This window comes from Parasteatoda tepidariorum, chromosome 5, assembly GCF_043381705.1.
Source record: "Parasteatoda tepidariorum isolate YZ-2023 chromosome 5, CAS_Ptep_4.0, whole genome shotgun sequence".
NCBI lineage: Eukaryota > Metazoa > Arthropoda > Arachnida > Araneae > Theridiidae > Parasteatoda > Parasteatoda tepidariorum.
This window is the reverse complement of record NC_092208.1, coordinates 23142554-23148851: the sequence shown is the minus strand read 5'-3', so window position 1 is coordinate 23148851 and position 6298 is coordinate 23142554.

Below are 6298 nucleotides of genomic sequence, written 5' to 3'. Positions count from 1 at the left end.
TATATAAGCAATGCTATTGTACCTATATTGATATAATATTTTAAAATATTTCATTTTAAAAAAATACAATGAAATGATTTTAATAGAAATTTGGTATACATTTTCATTAATTTCAGGAAAACTTTAAAGACAGCAACTATTTAAATACACAAAAATCAAAATGAAAAACAAATTAGCTCATTTAGAAAATTTGTCTAAAATGCTCATCAATTACAATTAATAGCGTAAACAAGTTAATCCAAACACTTTGAAAAGTTAAAAAAAATGCATCAAGCAACAACCGAAACAAAAACTGTGGCTAGAAAAAAAATGTATGCTCTAATTTAATCAGATAAAACCTAACATCATTCAACTTAGTTTTAAAAGCAGCTGATCTCTGGCGCCTTTACGAACGAGTTGGGGGAGTAACTTTCAATCCCTTGAGGGGGGGGAATCAAGCTTTTCCCCAATCCTTTAACCTTCTGTGTACTTTTGCCATAAACTCTTAATAACGTTCTTCTTCCCCCTACTTTTAAGAAAATCTCTCTTCTCCGGCGAAGCATAATAACACCACAGACAGAAAACGTGATAAATCGTTGGTAACTCTTTGCAGGAGGAAAACCTCATAAAAATTGTCCCAAAGGCTAAAGAATTGTCCATCATTCACTGGTTGGATGGCCTGGCCATTATGTATAAACAAGCAGCAAAAGCTCAGTGAATTTTCTCTTGAAGAAAAGATCAAGAGATATATGTGCGTGTGAGTGTAAAGAGGATGCTTTTCTCTTTGGAAAGCAAAAGAAAGGATGGCCTTCTCCATCCTTAGAAAGCATTCTCATGTAAGAAGGAGGTCCTTCCACGTGTCCTTTAATTAAAAGCACTCGCGCGCCATTTGCGATAACGGCTCTCGGAGTTTGGGATTTGGGAATGGATGAGATATCAGGTTAGGCCCGGATGCTTGAGACGGACCCATTATTGATCCTGGTGTTAGATGGTATGATATTATTGGAATGGAAATGTTCTTTTTTTTCGCTTTGGAATCAGAACAGAATTAAATAAAATAATTGTTAACAATTGTTTCCTCGAATTTCCTTCTTTAGAAAGAAAAAAAAAATCTACAATTTCTCACTTCGTAAAAACTTTAGAGCATAACTTATATAATTTTATTTAAAAAATTATAAAAAATTAAAAAAATGTTAATTTTTATTAAATAAAACTTGATTAGCACTAGAAAGAATGAAGATGATCTCGATTTTTTTTGTTCTGTAATTCAAACATTAGCCTATCAAAAGCGATGAGTATTTATTATTTATCTTTTAGAATGATGTATTTATTGCATAAATTCCTAACTAAAAATCCCATATTAAAAACAATTTAGTTAATGTTTCTGAGAAATTAAAATAATCAGAAATAAATAAATGTAACTTTTTATTAAGTTTGATTAATAGATAAAATCATGTTTTGATGTTAGTGTATATAATGTTACTTGTTTTAGATTTGTTACCTCATTAGATTATACTTATAATTATAAGCGCAGGTAATTACTCAATTTTAATAAAAAATTTAATCACTGAATTTAAATAATTTTTAGTTTCATAATATTACAGGATTTTAAATTTAAAAGTATTTTTACGAATTTATAGAAAACTCAAAATACGCCCAGAGAAGTTACTTATAGTAAAATTAATGTAAGTTGGATAGTAATGAAATTTCTGGCAAAAAACAAAACCATAAATCTGGAAATAAAATCTAAATTATACACAGAATGAAGCATGTGGCTAACTTGAGTCCTTGTTGCTATGTAATTCTAGAAATAACTTAAGTATTTCTGTGTTCTCATAATCTGATCCAAATTGATTGCTTATTTGATTGTTCATGTGTAATCCTCATAGAAACGGTTATTTAGTCTTTTGCCAAGAATGACGACAAGAGTCAGAGTGGGATCTCAAATATTTATTTAACTCTCCTTGCTCCAGTTAGATTTGGGTGAAAGGCACAATTTGGTAAATATAAAATACTCCAGTTTTATTTTTTAAAAAAAAACAGGAGTATATCAACATATCTATAATTATTATTAATAAAGAATATTCAACTCAATTTTCTAAGAAATTAATGTATAAGTATAATTGAAAAGTCAATGTACCGTTTAATCAAATATTTCTGTTAAAAAATCCTAGAGTTTCTAAATACAAGTCGATAATATGCTTTATTAAATTAATTATGATTATACATTAAGAGTTTGGATGTATATTTTATCTACTCATAAACAATCTGGGAAGAGACACTCTGGCTCCTTCAATTTTTCAACAATTTTCAGTCTTTCCAATATTAAAGCGATGGAATTTATTTTTGTATATTACTTGATTAATGTAGAATTGACGTTCGGCTGTACATTTTTACATTTAGACAAACATTTTTAGTGCTGAGGAAAACTAAATACGTTTTTATTTTTCTAATTACATAAATATAATTATCGTTCAAAAAAGTACATGATATGATATTGACAAAATAACAATTATTTGAAAGAATTAACGCGAATATAAAGCTAAAAATGTGCTTGTTTTTTTAATGAAATGCTTTTAGAGTTAAGTTTAATTTACCTCAACAGTAAAAATGAGTGTAACTGCACCAATTTTTTGCAGTGTATGTACATGTAGTGTAATTACAGTATAACTCTATTTTACTGTATGTGACTTTAATAGGCAGTAACTTACCACAAGCAATTGTTGATTTTTTTATAAAAGAAAAACCCAGAAATTGGGCAGTGGAAAAATAATAAAAAAAATAAATTGGGCAGTGTTAATAATTACAGATTTAATTCAGTTTTAAAATTCCGATAAAAGTTAAGCGTCTTAAAAAGTCACTTCCTAAAGCGTTATTTTTTTAGCTTTGAATCAATACTGAATAAAATATTTTAATTCCAAATTTTTTTTCTCTAATTTATTAGGACAAGAAACTAAAATAATTGTTTTCTCTAATTTCTCATTTTAAGACAACTGATAAAGGTTTATAAAATTGTTTATTACATTATGTGTGAAATTAAGAATAATAGAGTTTATTTGAAATATGAACACTATATTTATTAAAAGTAGAAAAAAGTTAATATGTTTAAAACGCTCAAGAATAGGTGTATATTTTCGAGACTCGTTTGATGGGAAGGAAGATAACAAAACAGATTCAAAATGAAAACGCAAAGTAGCCAGCGAAAAAATGATAAATGAAATAAAAGTGAAAAATATAACAAGAAAATCTATTAAAGCCAGGAAGCAAATAAGAGGAAACTGCATAAGAAATGGTTTAATTTCCATTTAGGTTGGCGAGGAAATCGTCTTGTTAACCAGAGAATCGGCGTTCATATGAATGAAGCAAGATTCGATGTGCTGTTGTGACATGGGTGGTAAGGATTTCAGTGCTACCAAAATTAAATATGTGCTCAAGGTACATCAATAGGCGGTTTATTGAATTCTTCAAATTGGTCACATTTCATGTGTTCTCTTAATCTAAATTTTAAAGCACTTATAAAATTTAAGACCGCATTTTGTGATTCTGGACTACAGGAGCACTGTACTAGTTTAAGAACTGCAGCACCATAGCTCTGCTCAACACCATCCGTCTCACTGGAAGCTTGCTAAATTCTAACACAATCTTTCTCTTCTGATGATATTCTACTGACTAGATAACTCTTCGCACTAGATCAACTAACTAGGTCACATTATGAAAAGGGATGTGGCTTAAAGAAACACAACTTTGCCAAAAAGAAAAGTTGGGGAATGTTTATGAATTCCTTAAAAAATTTCAAAGTTAATTCCAGAAAAGAATACTGACTTTTCTGGGTAGTTTTGTGAGTTCCTAAAAAGTTTTCGCGATTTTTTCAGGAAGTATTTTTAAGGACTAACAGGATCTAAACATATTAGTTTCCTTTTATTTTCCATGAACATTCCAAAATTATTCTTACAATATGCCAGGCAAGACTTGATTTGCTAAGTTTATAATAGATTTCAGCACATTTAATATCATTATACAAGATATTACTAAAAATTGCTCTTTAATTAGTAATGGATTAGGAATAATTTAGATGTAAAAGCTTTTCTAATTCTCGAAATTGTCGAAATACTATTCCTTATTAAAATGTTTTCACAAAAATTCAAATTTAAATGCTTGGAAAATGTGTCAGTGTTCCACTATTGTCATGAAAATGGCATTACGAACCATTTATTATTTCGATTACTGCAACTAATTTAAATTCACAAACATAAATAATCCGTTTGCCAGATTTTGTTCTGCATATAATGATTAAATATATTTTATTTTATTCACTTTCTTCTAATTGGTAATTAGAAAATTAATTTCTAATCTACAGCTTTATATTAATTCTGTCGAAACCAAGCCAATTATCAATTTTTGGAAATTACTTGTAAGAATTCAGCGAATTATTTACTCTTGGTCTTCCATGAAAAGTTATTAAATTTTTTTGAAATGTTTTTGAAAGGAATTCTAGGAAATCTATTAAAAATTCCTTTAACGTAACGTTATCATTTCTGGTATCATAACAACGAATAAAATTTCAGCATTTTATAAAACTATTAGTTACTTTATAATATTTCCGGAAATGTTTATCCTCCTGAAGTCGACGATACGAGGAATAGAATTTTATATAACTTAAAGGGCTTATTCTAATTCATAAAACAAATATTTAAACTAAAACAGCCGTATGTCAGGTAAACAAGTTTTCTGAGAAATAATAAAAAAGTCTCTACTTTTCTACAACAATTTTTTTCAGAACTTTAAGAGATAACACTATACACGTTTGCCTATTTAGAAGATATAGAAAAACTTATATTTAGTAATACAATGGGAGTTTAAATATTCAGCAAATAAATTTATTAGACTAACTGGCAGTAAGGAATTGCTTATTTTTTTAAAAAATGGATATGGGACGTATCATTGAAACTTTTTTTAAAAAATACATATGCTATTAACTCTTAATAATACTTTATATACTACTTTACAATTTAAGAGTATAGATAAATTGTTGAAAGGGCTAGGTATTCAAAAAAATCATCTCGCTTTGCAGGTTATACTTCGAATATTTTTTTTCCTTTTCAATCATCTAATTGTCATGTTTTTAAGCTGTAAAATAAAGTAACTCGATTATACTTTTGGTGCTCGGTGTGGTAGTTTAGTACGTTATTACTATATATCTGACGAAATTTCAAAATTATACAGGTATAGAACAAAATAATAGGAATAATAGCATAGAGGTACTATGTACAGGTGTTCCTATTATTTTGTATTATACCTGCAGGTTAATATTGAGAGAGGATGCAGACCATTATGTATATTTAAAATGAGTGCTATATTCTTTGATTATAAAGATAATATTAAGATTACAGTTAGGTCCCCTTGTGCAAGCACTTATTCGTTTATAATCTGTCAGCTTCGCCTCATGTTTACTTATATTGAAATAATAAATAGTACAACATGTGAAAATTATAGGCCAAAGTTAAATTTAGTTGATTTTATATTTTGCAATAAAAAGAGAATTTAAGTATACACAAATAGATTTATGAAACTGATTGTCAAGAAAGAACAGCTTATTAATTTGTTAAATATGAAACGCATCACTGAGTCATTTTTTTTAAAAAAAAAAGCATGTACTGACTTGAACTTTTTTAAATGGTAGGTTATGAAATTTGTTTGAAAAGAATAATATTGTGAAATAGCTCACAAATACCCGTCGAATTAATATAAAAAAAGCGTGGAAAATATTTTTTAATAGTGCATTCACTGGGGCCAAATTCGAGCGCATCCTCCCCATCCCCCTAAGGTCGTTGTATTGCAAGATTTTTTTTAACTCAGTAATTTTCAGTTTTAAATCGTAAATATTCTACCCAGCCCACTGAGGCTACTGAGCAGCAATATTAAAATTTTACCTTCTTTTTTTATTGCTTACTCTGTAAAAAATTCTGGATAAAATTACAGTAAAAGTATTTTTATCCAATACTTTGTATCGCTAAATCCATATTTACCAGAAACTGTTACGGTACATATCTGATTTACAGTAATTTTTACTCTAATAATTACCGTAAAATCACTGAATCACTCTAGTTAAATAAATATCACTTTAAAAATTACGGTAAAATATTTTACGTTAAAAATGGATTTTATGTTAAAATGGATTTTACGGATGATGCAAAGTGCCGGTACTTTATTACCACGATTTTATCCGATATTTTTTATAGTGTTGGTTCAAACTTTTAGGATTCGTCGAAGCTTCTAGGATTAAAAAAAAATGAGTTTAGTATCATTAAAAAGATAGACA